The sequence below is a fragment of the Hemitrygon akajei genome, chromosome 9 (assembly GCF_048418815.1).
Source record: "Hemitrygon akajei chromosome 9, sHemAka1.3, whole genome shotgun sequence".
NCBI classification, from domain to species: Eukaryota; Metazoa; Chordata; class Chondrichthyes; order Myliobatiformes; family Dasyatidae; genus Hemitrygon; species Hemitrygon akajei.
Window position 1 is genome coordinate 143,657,814 of NC_133132.1, and position 25,303 is coordinate 143,683,116.

Below are 25,303 nucleotides of genomic sequence, written 5' to 3' on the forward strand. Positions count from 1 at the left end.
GATCAAAATAGCAAAATCACATTTATTTCATGTTGCTTTGCATTCCATTAGTACTGGAAACAACAGTACTATGGTAAGTGCAATGTACCTGTATCTTATCACAGAACTGGGCTAGACAAACACATGAGAGAAAGGAATACAGGGGATTTGATGAGAGCATTAGAAAAGGACAGGGAGGTACAGGCAGTAATTGAAATGCTCCCGAGCACATTGCATTTGTAACCACGCAGCTGAAATTGGACTCAGCTAGAAAAAGTTTATGAAACATGCAAGATTTTCTTTGTTGCACTGTATTTCATTATACCCTGCAATTAATAAATAAAATCGAGCATATGTGAGTTTTAAATTTTCATTCTAAGTATTCATAGTATGCAAATTACAAGAAGATTTAAAGTGCTGCGGATTTTTCAGGCTGTGTTTAAAAAAAAAAAAAAAAAAAAAAAAATCCTGCTCAGAGAAATGGTTGGTTTTTCTCGCAGCTGTAAAAAAATATAAAGGGAGTTTTGGAGAGGTGGTATCTAGGTATAAGTGAATTGAGATGTATGGTTTGTTTTCACACAGAATTTTCTGTCAAATTCATGTTACCAAGAAACTGGGTAACTACTTAGAGAAGAGATTTTTGTAGGGCCCCATGAAGAGGACAAAGTTACAGGGTTAATTGGATTGCTCATCCAACAGGACACACAGGCATGATGAGCCTTATGAAGATAAGACATAGGAGCAGAATTAGACCATTTGGCTTATTGATTCTTCTTCGTCTGATTTATTTTCCTTCTCAAGCTCATCTCCTGCCTTCTCCCTATCACCTTTGACGACTTTACTAATCAGGAACCTATCCACCTCCGCTTTAAATATACCCAATGACTTGGCCTCCATGGCCGTCTGTGGCAATGAATTCCACAGGTTCACCAACCTCTGGCTAAAGAACTTCCTCCTTATCTCTGTTCTAATGAGACATCCTTCTATTCTGAGGCTGAAGTAGGACAAGATCAGATCATTCAGTGCCTCAAACCAGCAACAAAGTACTGCCACGTTATCTTTATCTTAGTATCACTTTCCTGTACTAATGCTGTAACTAAACATTCTTTACATTCTGGGTGAAGAAGTCCCTGAATGGCTGATCCTTTATTGTGTAATTGCCTCCCCTTTTTCTGGATATCCCAACCAATAGATGATCATTGCTGCATTATCAAACCCAGAATTAAGATTATTTCTCATTCTTCTCTACTCTAGAGCGTACAGCCACAGATTATATAATCTCTCCTCATATAATAAATGTATTATCACAGGAATTAATCCAGTGAAACTGTGCAGCATTCCCTCCATTACACACCCATTCTTGCTAAATCTCAAACATAGAACTGTACACAGTATTGAAGGAGCAATCACCCCAGGTCCAATGAATTTGTATTAAGACATCTTTATTCTTGTACTCAACTCTTCTTTAAATAAAGGACAATATACTATGTACCTTCCTAATTGATTGTTATGCTTGCATATTAGCTTCAAGTGATGCACATACAAGATCTGTCAGACCTTGATCTGTGCTATGGAGTTAGACTATTCAGCAGTAAATAAGCTCTAGCCAATTTAAGTGGAAGTTTTCTCAATGTAGTATTCTAGAAGATTGATTCATTGAACATTATGTCTTCAGAATAACAGAAGGTTTTAAAGTCAGTGAAGCTTTGAAGAATAACTTTTCATAGGTTGTTTCTAAATCTATTTCTAGAACTAAAATCTGTTCCTGAACTCACATTATTTGCAACCTGAAGCTTTGAATGTTTAATATTTATCTTCAGTGATAAGAAGCAGAGATTGCAAATGGTTTTGCAGGGTATTTGGGGTGGCTGACCATTTAAGTTTGAGCAATTTAAATAAATATATTTAAGCTAAAGAGTGCTGATGACATAATATAAGTAATTGGGATTTTTAAGAGGACAAAATATAATATTAAATTCTGCTAATGCTAGGAAGTAGAAACAGAGAATACTGTGATAGCTCAAGGAGAAAAGTGTCTTGTTTGTAATTAATCTTTAGAAATATCGGTATTCCACAGAGTTGTTTTTGGGCAGCTGTTTGAACTGAGTTTAAGAGCAGAACTCTTTAAGAATAATTTGGAATTTGGGCTGTAAATGTGTTTTATTAATAAAACTGATTATTATTTAGTAATATTTATCAAATCTGCAACCCTCTGTGTGAATGTTCATTAAGTAATATCGAAATTTGTGTGCTGATTTTTGCAGCAAATAAAAATGACGATGGATTTTGTCATATTCTTACAAAAAACCCTTTTTGCTCAATAACAATCTTCAGGAGCATTACAATCAGAAACAGGAGCTGGTTGTTAAGCCCGTCAGACCTGTTTCACCAGTCTATAAGCCCTTGGTGTATCAAAACACAAATAGGAACCTTAGTTTTGTATTTCTTTCTACCCCCTTACTTATCAAAAAACAATTTACCCTGCCTTAAACATATTTAAAGAGACTGCTTCCCATATCCTTTGAGGTTGTGAGGTGCAACGACTCATGACCCTCAGAGCGAAAATAACAGGAACCCTCAACTGTTTGTGAAATGGAGAGCACTTTATTTTCAAATGGTGGCCTCAGGAAGAATTGCCCTTTCCATTTACACCCTATGACCACCTGTCATATATGTTTTACTAACACTTAAGGAAGAAATCCGCCTACATTTCTGGTATGATCTGTGTGACACCACAGAATCTCTTAACAATTTGTCTCTTAATAAGTTCGAGGTGACTAGATGTGGACAATAAAAACTTCAAACCAGTGTCACATGTGGCACAAATAAACTCAATCTTTCATTATTATAAAATTTTTCAAACTGCAGTTTACTTACCATTTGATCACACTTCTGACATGATATATTCTATTTCTCTTGGGCAAGTAGCCCAATAAAAAATACTGTAACTCACTAAAATACTGATTTGGCCTTTCAGATTAATGAGCAGCTGACAACACTCGGTAAGCATAACATCTTAATAAGATTGTCGGTTTCATTAAGCCTCAGACCAAAACTGTGAGAGATCAAAGTAAATGCATTTTGTATTTTATGTGCAGCCATTTATCACCTCTCCATTTCATTAATAGCCGTGCTCAGGATTTTGCTGAAAATGTCACAGTGGCCAAGTCCATTGCTAAGTGCATACTTACATTAGTTGCACTGGCAATTAACTTTGTGTAAAGGAAAATATATTTTCACATGGAGATGAGGAAACAAATTCAAGAGTATGGGAAATCTCAAATAATTGTAGAAAAGCTAGAGAATATGTCAGTGGCTAGAAGGGAAACACAATGCTGAAGATCTATTTATTGTGTAGACTGTGGTAGATCCATTTAGAGCTTTTATCTCTTTTAGTTTCTTGACCACTCACCTGCAAACTGATTTGTTCATTTTGATGAAGAAGTTTGGCTTGGCCACCTAGACTGATTTATGTTGTGTTCCTTTTATTGTACTTTTAGGTGAACACGCTCCACTGTAATGTCTGAGGAAACATATATTTGTTGGTTTTATTATCTGTGGGCAGTTCATGGGGCGCATGTGGAGACGAGCATCAAATGCTGTTGACAGATCATCAACCCTTTCGTCTAGATGAAAGTTGTTGGTCTGTCAACATGTTCAGATGTCCGTGGAGGAATGCTGCCAACTGGCTCATTCCAGATTGCAGCAGTACCTGCTGCGGAACGCACTGTAGCCACCGCAAGGGCTCGGTGAAGAAGGACCACAGTGTAGGTTTCTTCTCCCGGAGAGGAAAGGGTCTGGTTGGGGAAAGGAAGCCCCTCAATTATTTTTCCCCTCCCCATCCTACTTTCAAATCTCTTACTATCTTTCCTTTCAGTTAGTCCTGACGAAGGGTCTCGGCCCGAAACGTCGACAACGCTTCTCCCTATAGATGCTGCCTGGCCTGCTGTGTTCCACCAGCATTTTGTGTGTGTTGCTTGAATTTCCAGCATCTGCAGATTTCCTTGTGTTTGCCCCTCAATTATTTTAATAGTTGGTATACTACCCCAGAGTCCCACACGAATGGCAGCAGAGATCTATATCAATGTAATAGAAGAGTACGGAAAGGAACGTAAAGAATGAAAAGGCATTGAATGATTATTCTTGTAAATAATTTTAAAATTATGAATAAAGTTTATTTGTTTAAAAATAGGCAGTTTAACAACTTAATAAGCATTAACTTTTTCAAACTTTGCTCTTAAAACACCTTAATAGATTCAAGGAGGACGCCAAAATGAATGCCTAATATTTTGAAACGCATTGGTGATTGATCATCGGTTTATTATTGTCAGATGTACTGAGTTAAAATGAAAAGCTTTGTTTGCATACCATCCAGACAGTTCATTCTTTCCATGGGTGCATCGAGGCAGTACCTAAGGAAGACAGAATATATCGCTGAGTCCCAGAAAAGGTGCAAGTAGGCAAATAGAGTGCAAGGGCCACAATGAAGCTGATTGAGAGATCACAGCTATCCCAGAGTCTTATAATAGCAGGATAAACTGTCCTTGAGCCTGATGGTACATGTGTTCAAGCTTTTGCGTCCTCTGCCTGATTGGGTGTGTGAAGAGAGAATGACCAGGCTGCGAACGATCCTTGATGATGTTGGCCACTTTCCTGAGGCAGAAGGAAATGTAGACAGAGTTAATAGTGGGAGGCTGATTTGCATGATGAAATAGGCTATGTTTTCAACTCTGCAATTTCTTGCGGTCTCGCGCAGAACTGTTGTCGTACCAAGCTGCGGTGCATCTGGGAGATTTATTTTTTTCTCTGTTTATGAGCAAAGAATGACTTCATGGAAGTTTGGTTTAAACATATTCTTTGTTTGGACCTGATAAAGTAACACAGAATATTCACAATATAGGTATGAATGTTGTAGAATTCGAAGTGGTTTCTATTAATTTCAGCCTTTCCTTTAGAAGTGAGGAAACTATGGACCTCCCCCTCTAATCTGGAAGATCACTATTGACAGCAACTGCTGTTATCTGCAGATTGCCCTTATTTGAGTGGTATGTTTTAAAAATCATAAAAGAGATTATTCTTAGCTTACATGATCCCATTGTGGGGCCTTGTCACATTTCAGTTAAAGTATTAATCAATCTGATTTTTAAAGTACTTAAATGTTATGGGTATAAAAGTAGAGAGGTTGTACTTCCATTGTATTGGGCTATGGTAAAATCACATTTAGAGTATTGAGCACAGTATTCGCCTTCTTATTTAAGTAAGTATGCTAACACGCTGGAGGCATTTTAGAGAAGCTTTACTGAACCAGTATTTGGAATAAGTGGGTTATCTTAGCTGTAAAGATCAGTTAACAATGATGAAGTAAAAGCGTAAAATGTCGGAAGCTCTCACCAGGCTCAGGAAGCATTTGTGGAGGGAGACATGTATGACGTTTATGTAGACGACTCTTCATCAGAACTTTTGTTTCTAAAATTTTCTGTTTTTATGAGAGATTTCCAGCACCTGCAATCTTTCTGACTTTCATTTACCATTGTATCTTTAGAAGAGTGAAAGGGGATTGGATTAAAATATAAAAGATTCTGAAAGGTTTCTTCATGAATGTTTGCGAGAATGCTTTCCCATGTGGGGACCTAGAACTAAAGGTCACAGTTTTACAATGAATGGTTGCCCATTTTAGATGGAGATGAGATTTTTTCCCTCTCAGATACTTGCAACTGTTTGGAATTTTCTTCTTAAAGTCTTTTAGCTCAACTAGATGAATTGTTAAGTGAAGGTTACCGGGGTAGATTGGAATGAAGAATAGATGTATTGTTAGATTAGCTTTGATCTTGTTGAACAGAGAAGCAGGCTCAAGGGGTTCAATGGCTTACTACCTTCCTAATTTGTATGATGGTAAGACCGTAAGATATAGGAGCAGATTTAAGCCATTTGGCCTATCGAGTCTGCTCCACTATTTCATCATGGCTGACCCATTTTTCCTCTCAGCCCCAATCTCCTGCTTTCTCCCCATATCCCTTCATGCCCTAACCAATCAAGAATCAACTTCTGCCTTAAATACACATACAGACTGGGCCTCCACAGCTGCCTGTGGCAAAGAATTCCACAGATTCACCATTCTGAAGCTCATGAAATTCCATCTCATCTTCGTTCTAAAAGGACACCCCTCTATTTTGAGACTATGTCCTCTGGTCTTAGACTCTCCCACCACATGAAACATCCTCTCCACATTCAATCTATCAAGGCCTTTCACCATTGACAGGTTTCAATGAGGTCACCTCTCATTCTTCTGAATTATAACCAATACAGGCCCAGAGCCATCAGACACTCTTCATATGACAAGACGTTCAAACCTGAAATCATTTTCATGAAACTCCTTTGAACCCCGAACAGTATCAGCACATCCTTTCTAAGATAAATGGCCCCAAACTGCTCACAGTACTCCCAGTGAGGCCTCGCCAGTGCTTTATGAAGTCTCAACATTACATCCTTGCTTTTATATTCTAGTCTTCTTGAAATTTATGCTAACATTGCATTTGCCGCCTTCACCACAGATTCAATCTGCAAAATAACCTTTAGGGAATCCTGCACAAGGACTCCCAGTCTCTTGGTGCCTCAGTTTTTTGTAATTTGTCTCCTTTTAGAAAATAGTCAACCTTTTCATTTCTTCTACCAAACTGCATAATCATACACATCCTGACATTATATCCCATCTGTCATTTCTTTGCCCATTCTCCTAATTTGTCTGTCCATCTTTAGCCTCTCTACTTCCTCAAAACTACCTGTCCCTCCAACTATCTCCATATTGTCTGCAAACTTTGCAACAAAGCCATCAATTCCATCATCCAAATCATTAACATATAATGTAAAAGGAATCAGTCCCAATACAGACACCTGTGAAACACCACTAGTCACTGGCAGCCAGCCAGAAAAGGCTCCCTTTATTCCCACTCTTTGCCTCCTGCCAATCAGCCGCTGCGTTATCCATGCCAGAATCTTTCCTGTAATACCATGGACCGCACGTGTGGCACCTTGTCAAAGGCCTTCTGAAAATCCAAGTACACAACATCAACCGATTCTCCTTTGTCTATCCTGCTTGTTATTTCTTCAAAGAATTCCAACAGGTTTGTCAGGCAAGAATTTATTGAACACCAGACACATAAACTGGTAAATTGCAATAAACAAACAAACATACACACAAAATGCTGGTGGAACACAGCAGGCCAGGCAGCATCTATAAGGAGAAGCACTGTCGAAGTTTCGGGCCGAGACCCTTCATCAGGACCCTTCATTCAAATTGCATTAAAAATAGTTTTAATTTGAAATTAGTATTGTCAAGTCATATAAGACTTGCAGTAACACGGCAGCGTGCTCCTACTCAGCATCCTCTTGAGGGAAAGCCAAAGGGGTGTGTGTGTGTGTCTATGAAGAATGCTTTAAGGAAGTGCAAGATCAGTCCTGAGGACCTGGAGGATGTTGCTGCTGACCATAACACTTGGCGACAGCTGTGTAGAGATGGGGTTCGTATTCTGGAATGGAAAGAACAACCAGAAGACAGCAGAAGAGAGCAGGAAGAAATGCAGCAATGGTTGCCATCACTACCACCACTGCCACATATACATGTCCCACCTGCAATAGAACTTGTGGGTCCAGGATAGGACTGTATAGTCATCAAAGATCTCACCGTTAAAGGAGTGGACGTCGTCATTGGATTCCGATGGACAACCGAAGAAGAGTGAGTGTGTGTGTGTGTGTGTATATATATCTATATCTATATATATATATACACACACACACGCACAAACATTTGTATATATATGTATGTATGTGTGTATATTTTTTTTGCATGATTGTATGTTTGCTTGCGATCTTGAATGTGTTATGAGTGCCATGTGCTGCGCATGTTTGCACTTTTGCCCCAGAGGAATGCTACTTCGTTCGGCTGTATTCATGAGTAGTTGAATGATGATTAAACTTCAACTTGAACTTCCATTTCTAATTACCTCTCTTGACTGCTTTCAATGAACTATGTGCTTGTACTGTTAAGTCCCTTTGTTCCTACACTCCCCGTGCCCCTCCATTCACAGTGTCAGTCTTATACTGGTCTAACTTTAAATGTGAACAGTGCGCTTTTTTTGCTTATGATAGCTGTTGTTCTGCAATATGCTATCTGCGTGTTAAATTGCTAACTGAATTCTAACTGAGACAAATTCAGCAATATTGCTTTCAAATGATGTCCCGATCAAAAATAGATGGATATATCATAGTCTGAAGCCAAAGGATTTTTTGCTCAGTTAAAGAGCTAGCTCAGTCTGAGAGCAATAAGGGATTTTTATTTATTTAGTGATACAGTGTGGATCCCTTCAAACCACACCACCGCAGCAACCCCACAACTCTGATCAACCCGAACCTAATGATAGAGCAATTCACAATGACTAATTAACCTACCCGGTACACCTTTGGACTGTGGGAGGAAACCTGAGCACACGGGAGAAAACTGGGGAATTATTCTTTTTCCATGATGAAGATAATTATCAGTTTTTCAATAGGACATAAAACTCATTGGACTGGAATAGGTCTAGTAAAATGGAGTTATCTCAATGACTGACAATCTAAACTGCTTATCCTAGAAATTTATCATGTAGTACAACATTCCTGTGTGGAATTTTAACAATAAACTTGAATTTGAAGTACATCTTGGTGACACTGAAAGGTGTCTTGCCCGACCAGATCCCGAATCACGGAGTCTCTTGTTTAGGGCTCGTTACAATTTGCTGCCTTTTTTGGTAAAACATGCTACTTTCTGTAGGTGTCCCAGCTTCACTGGCTTGCTCTTCTCATCATGACCCCACCCACCATACGAAGCTCGCAGCGCCGATACCTGCTTCCACCACAAGTCCCACCTTCACTGTAACGTGTGATAGGGGAGCCTCTGTCTATCTTTCTGACAATGCCTCTACTCTGCAGTAGTGGAGTGAGTGGCTTAGTGCAAGTCAAACATGAACAGACTGTGCTCTATTGTACAAACCCCATTTCCAGAAAAGTTGGGATATTTTCCAAAATGCAATAAAAACAAAAATCTGTGATATGTTAATTCACGTGAACCCTTATTTAACTGACAAAAGTACAAAGAAAAGATTTTCAATAGTTTTACTGACCAACTTAATTGTATTTTGTAAATATACACAAACTTAGAATTTGATGGCTGCAACACACTCAACAAAAGTTGGGACAGAGTTAAAATAAGATTGAAAAGTGCACAGAATATTCAAGTAACACCGGTTTGGAAGACTCCACATTAAGCAGGCTAATTGGTAGCAGGTGAGGTATCATGACTGGATATAAAAGTAGCGTCCATCAAAGGCTCAGTCTTTGCAAGCAAGGATGGGTCATGGCTCACCCCTTTGTGCCAAAATTCATGAGAGAATTGTTAGTCAGTTCAAAAGGAACATTTCCCAATGCAAGATTGCAGAGAATTTAGGTCTTTCAACATCTACAGTACATAATATTGTGAAAAGATTCAGAGAATTCAGAGATATCTCAGTGCGTAAAGGACAAGGTCGGAAACCACTGTTGAATGTGCGTGATCTTCGAGCCCTCAGGCGGCACTGCCTAAGAAACCGTCATGCTGCTGTGACAATTATAGCCACCAGGGCTCAGGAGTACTTCGGAAAACCATTGTCACTTAACACAGTCCGTTGCTGCATCCAGAAATGCAACTCGAAACTGTATTACGCAAGGAGAAAGACATACATCAACTCTATGCAGAAACGCCGGCGAGTTCTCTGGGCCCCAGCTCATCTCAGATGGACCGAAAGACTGTGGAATTGTGTGCTGTGGTCAGATGAGTCCACATTTCAGCTAGTTTTTGGAAAAAACGGGCATCGAGTTCTCCGTGCCAAAGATGAAAACGACCATCCTAATTGTTAACAGTGAAAGGTGCAAAAGCCAGCATCTGTGATGGTATGGGGGTGCATCAGTGCCTACGGCATGGGTGAGTTGCATGTATGTGAAGGTACCATTGACTCTGAGGCATATATTATGATTTTAGAGAGACATATGTTGCCATCAAGGCGATGTCTCTTCCCGGGACATCCATGCTTATTTCAGCAGGACAATGCGAGACCACATTCTGCACGGGCTACAACAGCGTGGCTTTGTAGACACAGAGTGCGTGTGCTTGACTGGCCTGCTGCCAGTCCAGATCTATCTCCTATTGAAAATGTATGGCGCATCATGAAGAGGAGAAGCAGACAACAGAGACCACGGACTGCTGAGCAGCTGAAGTCTTATATCAAGCAAGAATGGACAAAATTTCCAATTGCAAATCTACTACAATTAGTATCTTCAGTTCCAAAATGATTAAAAAGTGTTATTAAAAGGAAAGATGATGTAACACAATGGTAAACATGCCTCTGTCCCAACTTTTGTTGAGTGTGTTGCAGCCATCAAATTCTAAATTTGTGTATATTTACAAAATACAATTAAGTTGGTCAGTAAAACTATTGAAAATCTTTTCTTTGTACTCTTGTCAGTTAAATAAAGGTTCACGTGAATTAACATGTCACAGACTTTTGTTTTTATTGCATTTTGGAAAATATCCCAACTTTTCTGGAAATGGGGTTTGTACATGAACCCTAGCATGTGATGGAGCTTTGCAACAAATGCCCCTTGAAGCAATGTGAAGCAAGAAGCACCTACCATGTAAAGTTTCTCTCCCTGTGCAGGAGAAAAAAATCCTAAACCTGTTTCTGTTCATCACAATACTGTTTCATGATGTATCGGATGTGCTCTCTAGAATCTGGGACTAAATACCAATTTAACCAATCGCTAGAGCATTTGAACAGCTTACTTTTAATTTTCATAAAAGCCCTCCTGTCATGGAAAATTAGATGTTTAGAACAGTGAATTGCTTATTTACCAAGATACTTCGCAGCTGCCTGTCTTACTTTTTCTCGATAAATCAAAGATCGCTGGTTTGTTTCTTCGAAACACTGTGCATAAAAATCAGGGTTGCAACTAACCTACACCATTTTTAACTTAAACTCCACGAAAACATCATGGTCACAAATTGTAATAGCATTCTGACAAATTCTGATTTCAAGTTTCAGTGGCTGCTTCCAGATGTCAGCTAAACACAACATTTCTAATTTTATAAATCAGATTTCAAAATGGAGAAATAGTTATTATTTTCTGAATCCGTAGTTACGCTGCTCTGTTCACTGCAGTTTTCACTGCCATCTCCAAATTTGTCGTCTGAGCTCTTAAAAGTGCAACATGATGACCAGATATCTGCAATAAACAATGTCAAAGCAACTTGTACCACAAATGTAATTTACTTAGAAAATCGGTCTCAGGAAACTGAGACAGGAGATGCTGTGACTACAGAAAGAGGAGCCAGGATAGTTCCTCCCAGGTGTTAGGGTCAAGGATCTCTTTGAGTGGCTGAAGGAGATTAGTGAGGGGGGAGGAAATTATGACTTGGGTAGAAGAAGGGATGAGGTCTTGCAGAATGAATATAGGGAGTGAGGTGAAACGTTAAGAAGCAGGACCTCCGGAGTAGTACTATGTGTAAACAAGGTCAGAAGTAGAAAGGCCAAATGAATTTGTGGATGAGGAGTTGGTACAAAGGGCAGGGACTTGGGTTCTTGGATGACTGGGGATCTCTTCTGGGGAAGGTGCGACCTGTACAAGAGGGCCAGGTTGCACTTGAACAAGGGAGAGGGTCCTACTCAGGAGAGTACGAAAGTGACCTTCCGTTAGAGAACGAGGCAGGACAAGTAACTGATGGTGCAGACACAGAGCACTTTGGCTCTGGTGGCCATAATTCTATTAGTTTTTACATTGAATTAAATTGACTTTATTACTTACATCCTTCATATATGTGAAGAGTAAAAATCTTTACATTACGTCTCTGCCTAAATGTGCAATTGATAGTAATTTGTAATAAATAGTATGTGCAGCAGGACAGTAACAAGAGGGTTAAATATGAACAGTCAATATAACATAGAAATACAATTGTATCAGCATGAATTAATCAGTCTGATGGCCTGGCGGAAGAAGCTGTCCTGGAGCCTGATGGTCCTGGCTTTTATGCTGCGGTACTGTTTCCTGGTTGGTTGCAGCTGGAACAGTTTGTGGTTGGGGTGACTCATGTCCCCAATGATCCTTTGGGCCCTTTTTACACACCTGTCTTGAGTAGTGGGAAGTACACATCTACAGATGTGCTGGGCTGTCCGCACCACTCTCTGCAGAGTCCTGCGACTGAGGGAAGTACGGTTCCCATACCAGGTAGTGATGCAGCCAGTCAGGATGCTCTCAATTGTGTATCTATTTCCTGAGGAGACTGAGGTCCTTTAACATCTGCTGGACGATGCTGAGGGTGTTCTACGAGGCTGTGGTAGCCAGTGCTATCATGTTTGCTGTTGTGTGCTGGGACAGCAGGCTGAGGGGAGCAGACACCAACAGAATCAACAAACTCATTCGTAAGGCCAGTGATGTTGTGGGGGTGGAACTGGACTCTCTGACGGTGGTGTCTGAAAAGAGGATGCTGTCCAAGTTGCATGCCATCTTGGACAATGACTCCCATCCACTCCATAATGTATTGGTTAGGCACAGGAGTACATTCAGCCAGAGACTCATTCCACTGAGATGTAACATTGAGCGTCATAGGAAGTCATTCCTGCCTTTGGCCATCAAATTTTACAACTCCTCCCTTGGGGTGTCAGACACCCTGAGCTAATAGGCTGGTCCTGGACTTATTTTTCACTTGGCGTAATTTACTTATTATTATTTATTTGTGGTTTTATATTGCTATATTTCTGCACTATTCTTGGTTGGCGCAGCTGTAACGAAACCCAATTTCCCTCGGGATCAATAAAGTATGTCTGTCTGTCTGTAGAAAGTTCTTAGGATTTGGGGAGCCATACCAAATTGTTCAACAGTCTGAGGTGAAAGAGGCGCTGTTGTGCCTTTTTCACCACACAGCCAGTGTGTACAGACCACATGAGATCTTCGGTGATGTTTATGCTAAGGAACTTGAAGCTGTTAACTTTCTAAACCCCAGATCCATTGATGTCAACAGGGGTGAGCCTGTCTCCATTCCTCTTGTAGTCCACAACCAGCTCCTGTGTTTTTTGCGACATTGAGGGAGAAGTTGTTTCCTTGACACCGCTGTGTCAGGGTGATGACTTCCTCTCTAAAGGCTGTCTCATTATTATTTGAGATTAGGCCAATCAGTGTAGTATCGTCAGCAAATTTAATCAGCAGATTGGAGCTGTGGGTGACAACACAGTCATGGGTATACAGAGAGGAAAGGGGGGACTAAGTACACAGCCCTGAGGGGCATCTGTGTTGAGGGTTAGAGGGACAGAGGTGAGGGTTCCCACTCTTATCACCTGTTGGCAATCTGACAGGAGGTCCAGGATCCAGCTGCACAAGGCAGGGTGAAGGCTGAGGTCTCTGAGATTCTTGTTAAGCCTGAAGGGAATTATTGTGTTGAATGCTGAACTGTAGTCCAAGAACATTCAGCAAAGCTTATTGAGAAAGTAAGGAGGCATGGATTCCAAGGGGACATTGCTTTGTGGATCCAGAACTGGCTTGCCCACAGAAGGCAAAGAGTGGTTGTAGACGGATCATATTCTGTATGGAGGTCGGTCACCAGTGGTATGCCTTAGGGATCTGTTCTGGGATCCCAGCTCTTCGTAATTTTTATAAATGACCTGGATGAAGAAGTGGAGGATGGGTTAGTAAATTTGCTGATGACACAAAGATTGAGGGTGTTGTGGATAGTGTGAAGGGCTGTCAGAGGTTACAGCAGGACATTGATAGGATGTAAAATTGGACTGAGAAGAGGCAGATGGAGTTCAACCCAGATAAGTGAGGTGGTTCATTTTGGTAGGTCAAATATGATGGCAGAATATAGTATTAATGGTAAGACTCTTGGCAGTGTGGAGGATCAGAGGGACGTTGGGGTCCAAGTCCATGGGACAGTCAAAGCTGCTGCACAGGTTGACTCTGTGATTAAGAAGTCATACGGTGTATTGGCCTTCATCAATCGTGGGATTTTATGAGCTGAGAGGTAATGTCCCCACTTGGAGTACTGTGCTCAGTTCTAGTTACCTGGATTGGGGAGCATGCCTTATGAGAATAGTTCGAGTGAACTCAGCATTTCCTCCTTGGAGCAGCAAAGGATGAGAGGTGACCTGATAGAGGTGTATAAGATGTTGAGAGGCATTGATCGTGTGGATAGTCAGCGGCTTTTTCCCAGGGCTGAAATGGCTAGCATGGGAGGGCACAGTTTTAAGGTGCTTGGAAGTAGGTACAGAGGAGATGTCAGGGGTAAGTTTTTTATGCAGAGAGTGGTGAGTGCGTGGAATGGGCTGCCAGCAGCGGTGGTGGAGGTGGAAACAATAGGGTCTTTTAAGAGACTCCTGGACAGGTACATAGAGCTTAGAAAAACAGAGAGCTATGGGTAACCCTAGGTAATTTCTAAGGTAAGGACATGTTTGGCACAACTTGGTGGGCTGAAGGGCCTGTATTGTGCTGTAGGTCTTCTCTGTTTCTAACAGCATTTTCACATAAGCATCCTTCTTCTCCAGATGTGTAAGAACGATGTGTAGAGCTGTAGCTATTGTGTTGTCAGTCGATTGGTTGTGTCGGTAGACAATTTGTAGGTATCATGCTGTAGATGTAGTCCTTGACCAGCCTCTCAAAGCATTTGCTTATTATTGAAGCGAATGCGACAGGACGCCAGTTGTTCAGACGTGTTACCTTGGTCCTTTTAGGTACGGGAACAATGGTGGATGTTTTGAAGCAGGAGGGCACTCTACACTGGGAGGGGGAGAGATTAAAAATGACTGGAAACACACCTGCCAGTTGTGCCAAGCACACTCTGAGTACTCCCCTGGGACGCCGTCCGGTCCCGCGGCCTTGCGACTGTCCACTTGTTGGAAACACCTGCATACATAGTGATTGGAAAGGATAGGACGTGTCCACGGGTTAGATTTCTACACTGGAACTGGGTTAATTTTGGGAAAATTAGGCAGGGTCTACCAGATGTCAATTGGGCAGACCTGATTGAAGGCTTTTAAGGGTATGATATCAAGATTCCAGCAGCAGCATGTTCCTGTAAGAGAGAAGGGTAAATCCGGCAAGTTTAGAGAATCTTAGCTGATGAGAGATTTTGAGGTTCTGGTAAAGAAAAAGAAGGAAGCATACATTGGGTTTAGAAGATTGAAGATGAGTAACTTCCTTGATGACTATAAAGATGATGAATACCCTTAGGAGGGAAATCAGGAGGGCAAAGAAAGGGTATGAGATGGATGTGGCAGGTAAGGTTAAGTTAAATCTCAAAAGGTTCTATAATTATAGGGTTAAAAGGTGCCTAGGGAAAGAGTAGGTCCCCTTAAAGATCAGCAGGGCTGCCTATGTCTTGAGCCAAAGGCCATGGGTGGGATTTTTCAAAAATATTAATTCTGTTTTTTTTACTGTGGAAGAGATGAGGGAAACAAGTGGAATTATTTTGAATAACATTTTACTCAGAGGGAGGCATTTGCAGTCTTGCAGTGTTTTAAGGTGGATAAATCTCTAGGACTGACTTGAGTGTATCCTCAGACTTTGTGGGAGGCTAATGGAGAAATTTCTGGAGGCCCATGTCGAGATAATGCTTCACCATTAGCTACAGGTGAAGTTCCCTAAGTCTGGAAGGTGGCTAAATTATTATGTAGTTTAAGAAGGGTAGCAAGGACAAGCCGGGGAACTACAGACTGGTTAGCCTGACATTTGTAGTGGGGAAGTTACTGGAGAGAGTTCTGAGGAACAGGAAAAGTGCCAGCATTTAGATAGACAGAAGCAGAAGGTACTGGTCGAAAGTTGTTTCTCAGAAAGAAGGCTGGTGACTAGTGGTGTTGGGACCTTTGTTACTATTTATTTATAGAAATGATTTGGATGAAAATGCATAAGACTTGATCAGTAATTTTGTGGATGACACAAAATTAAGAGATGTTGATAGTGAGGAAGTTTATCATCGGTTACGGGGGTCAAGGAGAGGAAAATGGATTTCAATACAGATACGTATGAGGTGATGAACTTTTTACAGTTCAGCCAGCCAGTGTAGGACTTGTACAATAGATAGCAAGGCACGGGGGAGTGTAATGAAACAGAGGAGCCGAGGAATGCAAGTGCATAGTTCTTGAAACTGGCATCACAGGTAGACAAGGTGGTGAATAAGGCACTTAGCATGCTGGCCTTAATCAGAGTACTAAGTGTTGTAGCTGGGACAGTACGTTCAGATAGACAGTATAACTCATTGGTGAGGCTCCACGCGGTTTTGGTCACTCCTTTCTAGGAAAGATGTGGTTAAATTGGAAACGGTGCAGAGAAGAGTTATGAGGATGTTGCCAGGACTAGAGGGTCTGAGTTATAGGGAGAGATTGGCCAGGCTAGATCATTATACCTTGAAGAATGAGGGATAATTTTAATAAAAATGTTTCAAACTATGAGAGGCATAGATAAAGTGGATGTTAGCTGTGTTTTCCCAAAGGTAGAGGAGTCCAAAACTAAGAGGTCTAGATTTAGGGTGAGAAGGGAAAGATTTAAAAAGGACCTTGTGGGACAGCTTTTTCACACAGAGGGTGGTGAGTATATGGAATGAACTACCAGAGGAAGTTGTTGTAATATAATTTAAGAAGCAGTTGGTAGGTACATGAAGGGCAAGCTCAGGGATAAGCAATTGAATGTTTCAAAGTGCGCAATAAAAGAGTCAATTTTAATCCTTAAAATTTATTCCTATGATACCTATTACATCATAAACAATAAAATTATTTTTTTCTCTATTTAAATGATGTGCAACAGCTAGGCCATTCTTCAAGGCTTGCTGATGTGAAAATAATTGGAAATTAAATGCACTAGGTTGTCAGTCACAATGAGTTAAAATATGGATAAACAGCTTTGATATCTGCCATGTTCCATTTTCTTGTGGGGTTTTTGCCATTTTGCCTTTGTGAAATTGAATAATTTACAAGGTAAATCAAAAAATAGTGAACCAAGCCTACAATTTAAAAGTCTATTAAGTTAAAGGAGAAGACTCGGAGAGGGAGGGGTATCTAACTGTATTTTTTATTCCTAACTTATTACTTCTAATATCAAAATTACAGCCAAGGTTGGCATTAATTAAAAAAGTGTCAGTAGAGAAAATGCATTTCATATCTCTGCTGTTGTCCTGAACTTGTAGTTATGTTAGAGACAAACTATTGACCATTGGTGAAAGTATCTGCAGAACCTCTTGTGTTGGTGAAAGTATATGTTGCTGGTTCTACCTTTCACCTGCTAGCTTTCATTCCAAACACCACAACCCTTTCATACTGTTATGCACTGGCAATCATTCCTGTTTCTTCTCAAGTCCTGAGGTGAAACACCAGCTTTTGCTCTTCTTTCCACGATGGCTGCTTGGCCCGCCGAATTTTTCCAGAGGTCTGTATTTTGTACCGGATTCCAGCATCTGCTGTCTGTTTTTCCTTCATTCACCATGTGGAACTCATGACCATGTCTCACCAAACAGGTATTTTATTTTCTTGAGGCATCTAATTATCTCTTACTGTCATAGTAACAGCCAGCTCTTCTGCCCATCTCGAGGCCTTGGATGCTGTCAGAGATGCCTTGAGGTGGATGTATTGTTTTTTATCCCACTTCAAACATCTGACCACTTCCCATCTGGTTATCCCCTGAGACCTTGAATCTTAGTAAAGCAAGTTACTTGCAAACACATCACTACGACTTAGTGAAGCTGACTATAGTCCCTTACTTAGTGCAAAGCTAGGTTAATTTGTCCTGGAAGTTCACTCCTTCAGTTACATTGTTATCAATCTCCTTGTTAATATCTACTTTAACTTTCTCAGAGAACATCACGAACCATTAAGCATCCTTGTATGTGGTAACCTCCAAATGTTGGTTCAAACTGCAAACACTGTCCATTCTTCTTTTCTGGGATAGTTGATTTTAACCTCTATGACCACTATATTGGGTATAGAAAAAATTAAGCGATTATTGTGATGATCAATTCAAACTTTGTTTTAAAAAATAATTTGATTGCATGGAAAGGATATTTCTGCATCTAATATGAATAGAACTGACTTAGCTTTTCTTGAGCAACATAAATGTAAGTGCTGTTTTAAATATAAATATCTTTTTAAGGGAAATTACTTTTCAATGGTAATTTAATATTTATAGCATGTTAGTCTACTACAACTGGCTTGTCTGCAAAATAATCCTGAAAACTATTTCTTTTCAAGCATTACACAGATCTTGAGATGATAACTAGTGCTTAATAACACAAAGTATTTGTCAGTAATGATTTGCAGAACCAGTTTTTAAATTATTGATTGATTTAGTTGCTCAGGTACATCTGTACCACACCATCTGGACATCTCACAAATGGGCATCTAATCTACCCATACACTGGGGACGGAATTCACTAGTTATTGCTTAGATATTACTTGTGTTCTTTGAAAAGTAATTGGTGCTAAGATGTGAAAAGTTAAGTGTTGAATAGTTTCCCTGTTTCTATTTCAGAATTGGAATCAGACTCAATGTCACTGGCATCTGTCGTGAAATTTGTTAACTTTACGGTAGCAGTACAATGAAATACATAATAAATATACAGAAAAGCTCAGTTACATTAAGTTTATAAATGTCTATTAAATTGTTAAGTTAAATGAAGTAGTGCCAAAAAAAAAAAGAAATAAAAGAAGTAGTGAGGTAGTGTTCATGGGTTCAATGTCTATTTAGAAATCGGATGGCAGAGGGGAAGAAGCTGTTATTGAATTGTTGAGTGTGTGCCAGAGGTATCAGTGTGAAGAGGGCATGTCCTGGGTGGTGGGGATCCTGAATGATGCACGCTGCCTTCCTTAGGCACTGGTCCTTGAAGATGTCTGGGATACTATGGAGGCTAGTATCCATGATGGATCTGACTAATTTTACAGGTTTCTGCAAACTATTTTGACCTTGTGCAGTAGCCCCCCACCCTCAACCCTCCATACCAGACGGTGACGCAGCCAGTCAGAATGTTCTCCACGGTACATTTGTCGAAGTCCTTGAGTGTTTTGGTTGACAAACCAAATCTCCTCAAACACTTTCTTTATAACTGCATCAATATGTTGCACCCAGGTTAGGGGTCCTCAGAGATATTGACACCCAGGAACTTGATATTGCCCACTCTCTCCACTTCTGATCCCTCTACGATGATTAGTATGAGTTCCCTCATTTTACCCTTCCTGAAGTCTTGCTGATGTTGACTGCTAGGTTGTTGCTACGACACCACTCAACTAACTGGCATATCTCGCTCCTGTACGCCCTTTCACCACCATCTGAAATTCTGCCAACAATGGTTGTATCATCAGCAAATTTATAAATGGCATTTGAGCTGTACCTAGCCATGTGGGTGTGGAGAGTAGAGCAGTGGGCTAAGCACACATCCCTGTGGTGCGCCAGTGTTGATTGTCAGTGAAGTGGAGATGGTATTTCCAATCTGCACAGATTGTGGTCTTCTGGTTAGGAAGTCCAGCATCCAGTTGCAGAGGGAAGTACAGAGGCTTAGATTCTGCAGCTTTTCAATCAGGACTGTAGGAATGATGGTGTTAAACGCTGAGTTATGGTCAATAAACTGCATCCTGACACTGTGGATGTTTGTATTGTAAGGGTGAGTTTAATATTTTATGAAATAGTGGATTCTGGTTAACTGGTACTTGGGGCAGCCTCTTATTTGGGACAAGTTATAAAGAACAAAACTAATCGACAAAATAGCTGGAATTTCTGTTGTTTGTTTGGGACACTATGCTGCTTAATTGGGATAGGAGACTGTTGCCAAACGGTTTCTAACTTGTGTCAGTTATGCATACGTGTGTGCATGGCCTTTAGACATCACACTGTGCTTAGAGCAAATGGTTTTTAAAATGGTGTCAGTTGTGTGCTTTTTTTCAATAAGCAGTATTGACTCTGGCAGCTGGTGAAAAATAAGCAGTAACACAGTTCAGAACTGCTTTTGCTTACTGTGGTTTCAAGCATTGAGGCTTGGAAATGCCAGAAATGGCTGGGAGTGAAAATGAACATTTTATTTATTTTTTACTCTGAGATACAGCAGAGGACACTGGGGTTGAACTCTGAACTCTGATATCCCGAGATGTAATAGCATTGCTCTAACTGCTACACCACTGTGGCACCCAGATGAAAATGAAACGATCTCACTACTTCACAAGTTAGGAACCGTGAAATATTTGAAGGAATTGGCAAATGTCTTGAATATTACAATGAAAATGAAGATTTGGAGGATGTAATTGCAATTGTCGAAAGCTTTGTATGAAAGCAGTCCATTATCTGCACTAGGTGTCTGTGCTGATATTGTTCATTTGCATTCAATCAACAGAACACAGCAGTGGTGAATTCTTCTGTGATAACTATTGTGAACTAACACACAGTTTTATAGTATTGTAGTAATTTGTTCTGTATTTCATTTAAAAACATAAGTTGTTGCTCAGTTAAATGGTAGTTTTTTTTAAATATACCTTTTAGACCGTTTTCATGAAACTTCATTTAATTGGGGCAACTGCACAACTGGGCCAAAATGTATTGGTCTCAACGTGTCCCAATTAACCAGAATCCACTGTATATATAAGAAAGGATTACCAAACATGATGCCTTTAACACAATATTCACTTAATAGTTAATGAATTGCTGTTGCTGTGTAGTCACTCTTGTAATTTTCAACCACTGAACATCAAACAATATATGCTGAGTTGTCTCTGAGTATCACTGTCACTGTATTGAGACAACCCAGAGGATTATCAGTCCTTTAGCCATGGAATATTCTTAGCACACAACTTATAACCAAATACCACCAGAGAAAATTCTAGGTTCATTGACGATATTTATTCTGTTGGATTTATTGTTGAGATTCTCTTCAGTGCCTTCAGCTTGTTCTCTTGGCACCGATCCTGCCATCTGCTCTTGTACTTGATAGAAATCATTCTGCTTCTGGTTTTAATTTTTGTTTGCTCGGCACTCTTCTGACACACCTGCAAAGACCGAATCTTATTCATCTCTGTTGTCAAGGTTGTAAATCTGCCTTTCTTTAATTTGTATTCCGAACCTCTTTAAATCTACAAAAATCTGCTCATTGCGGGCCCTTTGGCCCACGATTTCTGTGTTGAGCATGACACAAAACTAAACTAGTCCCTTTTGCCAGAGCATGATCTATATCACTCTATTCCCTGTGTATTCAGGTGTTTATCTTAAAGTATCTTGAATATCACAATTGTATCTGCTTCAACTTCCACCCCGGTAGTGCGTTCTAAGAAGCCACCTCTCTCTGTGTAAAACTCTTGTCCTGCCCCTCCCTTTTACATATTTTCCCTTACCTTGGCATTTCTACCCTGAGAAAAAGATTCTCATTATCTTTAATCTGGACCCTCTCCGAAACCTCCACATCCTTCCTGTAACAGGGTGACCAGAATTGCATGTGATACTTTGTGTGGCATAACCAACGCTTTATATAACTCTGTCATGACTTTCTGATTTGCGTAGCAGTGAAGACAAGCATGCCACATGTCTTCTTTACCACTCGAAATGCTTGCATTGCCACGTTCAGGGAAGTATTGACTTGGATCCCGAGAACCCTCTGTACATTGGTCCTGCCATTAACTGTATACTTTGCCTTGCATTTAATCTCCGAAGGTGCAGCACTTGCCCAGATTAAACTTTATTTGTCATTCCTCATATGCATATCTGTAATTTATCTCTGCCCTGCTGTGTTCTTTTTGGCTTTCTTCACTGTCTGCAACTCTTCCAATTATGTAGAAATATCTCATTCAAGGCCATCATGCTGTGACTCTCCTTTCTTCGCTATATGAAAGCAAAACTTCAGGTCTGTGAAAAACTGACTGAACTGCTTTTTAGATCTCCTTTGCAACCTTAATTTATGGGGGAAGGGAGAGAGCTTGATATTTTCTGATTGATTTACTGTTATTTCATTTGCGTGAATTCTTCTCTCATTTTGAAATATTTTGAGTTAAGTGTGGGGTATTAATAAACTTGTCAATTGTTATAAAGAACAATTAAATGGAATGATATTACCTTTATTAATAATACTAGGGTGTATGGGGATATTATTACTGCGGCTGGGGAAGTAATTGGTAGCTTCCCCAGAAAAAGGAGCACATGAACGAGGCTGTGTATTCAGTACATTACTGAGGGTGTACTTACAGTCAGAGGTGTCCTAGTTTCACATGATTTCAGGGGTGGGCCGTAGACCTCAATGCACAGGCTTTCATCAAAATGGCCGAGAGCACGTTGTTGTTGTGGAATGTCTGAGGGAGATATTCTCCACTTACTGTACTGAGGATGAACTTTTCAGCAGTGAAACTTGCTTAGTTTTGGTTTGAAATGATCTGAGGAAAGGTTACACCGGAAAGTTAGCCCATTTTGCTGTGGTGCAGCTGTTCCTTTAATGTGAATTTTAGATGCTCGACAAGCGACTATTTTAATGAATGTTTTCTTTTAGTTATTTTTCCCCAAAACATGACATATCGACTGAAAACTCCTCAACTGAGAAATCACATCAGTCCACCTTACTGCAAGGATGCTTGGTTTCCTAAAGAACAAGAGGAAAAGTTTACTTGGTGTAAACTTTTCACTACTGTCATTCGATAAAAATAGTCACTGAAATGGAAACTTTCTTTCAGGCAAGGGTCTGTCATGCAGAGCACAACAAGCATTTTATAAATATTACGAACAAAACAGGAAACCAACCTTAAAAAAAACATATCTTCAGCTTGTTGGCCAGAGGCTGAAATAGAAAATAAAACAAGAGCATAGCTCTGAAATGTGGATAATTGAGAATCACAACTGCCTGTGACCAAGCCATTTTAGATCCTTAAGTGATTTAAGTTAAAGGGTAAATTGTGAATCGAGTTGCAGAGATTCGTTATTGAATTGGTTTCTGTTTTCTTAGTCTCTTATGTATTCCAATTGTAAAGAAACAATTCAAGGCAAATTTAAATACTCAATAGTTTCAGAGTTTTAGTCTGATGATAAATTCATGTTATAACACCATCTGTCAGTTAAAATGGATAGGTTTGAGGATTTAGAGCAGTAAATTCATTGGGACAAGTAGGAAGTGTCCTGAATGGTAAAAAAGGCAATTTAGACCACCTTGTTAGTCATTCAGTATTCAGGATATACTTAGTCTACATTAGATCACACTTGATTGTGATGATTCATATTTTAAAGTATGTTATGAAGTACATTTGGAATGGGATAAAAATAATCCAAAAAAGGATGTGCCGACATTGAAGAGCGTTCGAAGGAAGTTCACAAAAATGATTCCAGGATTGAAAGGCTTTATCGAATGAGGAACGTTTATTGGCTCTGGGCCTGTTCTCACTGGAATTCAGAAGAATGATAGGGGTGATCTCATTGAAACTTTTTGAATGTTGAAAGGTCTCAATAGAGTGGATGTGGAGAGGATGTTCCCTCTGCTGGGGGAGTCGATGACTAGAGGACTCAGCTTCAGAATGAGGGATGTTCATTTAGAAAGGAGATGAGGAGGAATTTCTTTAGCCAGGGAGGTTGTCCTTAAGAGAGACTATAGGGAGTTAGGTAGAAAGTTGAAAAGCGGGATCTCCAGGATTGCTGCCGGTGAAGGTAAGAATAGGATGATTTAGCAGGTGAATTGGTGCAGGGGCAGAGTTTTGGATTTCTGGATCATTGGGTCTCTTCCAGGGAAGGTAATGACCATATAAAACGAATGAGTTGCACCTGACCCTGAGCTGACTATGATCCTTGTGGGCAAGTCTGCTAGAGCTGTTGGCAAGGGTTTAAAATAATTTGGTAGGGGAATGGAAACCAGAGTCAGAATGGGGCAGTTGGTAGTGAGACTGCAAGGAAGGACAGGCAAATGACAGAGAAAAGTCACAGTCAGTGGGATGAGTTGAAATGTAACATGAGAGAAAATTGAAAAAGGTGATGAGGACAGGACTGAAGGTGTTATATTTGAATGCACTCAGTATACAGAATAAGGGAATGATCTTGTAGTGCTGTTAGAGATTGGCAGGTATGACGTTGTGGGCATCACTGAGTCGTGGCTGAAAGAAGATCATAGTTGGGACCTTAATACCCTAGGATGCACATTGTGTAGAAAGGACATGCAGGTAGACAGATGGGGTGGAGTGGCTCTGTTGTTAAAAAATGAAATCAAATCCTTAGAGGTGACGTAGGATCGGAAGATGTTGTATCCATGTAGGTAAAGTTAAGAAACTGCAAGGGTAAAAAGACCCTAATGGAAGTTATATACTAGCCTCCAAACAGTAGTTATGTTGTGGGATACAAATTAAGACAGGAGAGTGAAAAGGCATGTGTAAAGGACAATGTTATAGTCATGGGGGATTCAATAGGTATTTTGGGGAAATCGGCTTGGTGCTAGATCCCAAGACAGGAAATTTGCTTCTTTGGGCAGCTTGTGGTTGAGCCTACTATGGAAAAAGCAATTCTGCGTTGGGTTTTGTTTGGTGAACCAGGGTTAATTAGTGAGCTTAGGTAAAGGAATCCATAGGAGAGAGTGACCTTAATATGATAGAATTCACCCAGCATTTTGAGAGGGAGGAGATGAAGGCAGATCCATCAATATTAGAATGGAGTAAGGGGAGCCACAAAGGACTGAGAGAAAAGCTGGCCAAAGTTGATTGGAATGGGGGTACTAGCAGTGATGATGGCAGAATGACAACAGCTGGAGTTTCTGGGGGCAAATCGGAAGGTGCAGCATAGATACACCCCAAAGATGAAGAAATATTCTAAGGGAGGATGAGGCAACCGTGGCTGACAAGGGAAGTCAAAGATAGCAGAAAAGGAAAAGAGAAGGCATATAGTATAACAAAACTTAGTGGGAAGTTAGAGGATCTAGAAGCTTTTAAAAGTAACAGAAGACAACTAAACAGCCATAAGGAGAGAATAGATGAAATATGAGAGTAAGCTAGCCAATAATATAAAAGAGGATACCAAAAGATTTTTTTTTTCCTGATGTGTATATATAGAGTAAAATAGAGGTGAGAGTGAATATTAGGCTGCTGGAAAATGATGCCAGAGAGGTAGTAGTGGGGACAAGGAAATGGCGGATGAACTTAATGAGTATTTTTTGTAAGTCTTCACTGTGGAAAGCACTAGCAGTATGCCAGAAATTCTAGAGTGTCGGGGGTGCTGGTGACAGAAGTGAGTGTAGTTACTATTACTAAGGAGAAGATGCTTATGAAACCGAAAGGTCTGAAGGTACATACAGTAAGTC

At 40.2% G+C, this 25,303-nt stretch overlaps 1 protein-coding gene across 4 annotated transcripts in view; it reads left to right on the forward strand.

Moving 5' to 3' along the window:
- blk (BLK proto-oncogene, Src family tyrosine kinase) overlaps positions 1-25,303 on the forward strand; it is a 75,998-nt gene that overhangs the window by 2,316 nt on the left and 48,379 nt on the right. The gene's annotated exons all lie outside the window — the stretch shown is intronic.